Source organism: Dipodomys ordii, unplaced genomic scaffold (genome assembly GCF_000151885.1).
Source record: "Dipodomys ordii isolate 6190 unplaced genomic scaffold, Dord_2.0 Scaffold156, whole genome shotgun sequence".
Classification (NCBI taxonomy): Eukaryota; Metazoa; Chordata; class Mammalia; order Rodentia; family Heteromyidae; genus Dipodomys; species Dipodomys ordii.
In genome coordinates this window covers 580,984-581,355 of record NW_012267372.1, presented here as the reverse complement: position 1 = coordinate 581,355, position 372 = coordinate 580,984, and positions in this window count along the sequence as shown.

Genomic DNA, 372 nt, shown 5'->3' with positions numbered 1-372 from the left:
ACTCTGGGCCTGGGCGCTGTCCCTCAGCTCTTCAGCTCAAGGCTAGCGCTCTACCACTTGAGCCACAGCGCCACTTCCGGCTTTTTTTCTTTTTGCTTATATGGTGCTGAGGAATCGAACCCAAGGCCTCAGTCATGCAAGGCAAGCGCTCTACCACTGAGCCACCTTCTCAGCCCCAACTGTAGTAAACTTTGCCAAAGGACAGGGAATCATTTTCCAGACATCCATTTCCTTATTCAGTGCAAGCCATTAGGCTCTGCTGAGTTTTCCAGTTATCTGCCTGGACTATTGTCTTCTTGGAAATCTGCCCTTGAAAGGATAATTTGAACAAAAAACCCCAAAATTGTCTGAGAAATTGTTACAGTATCTGAA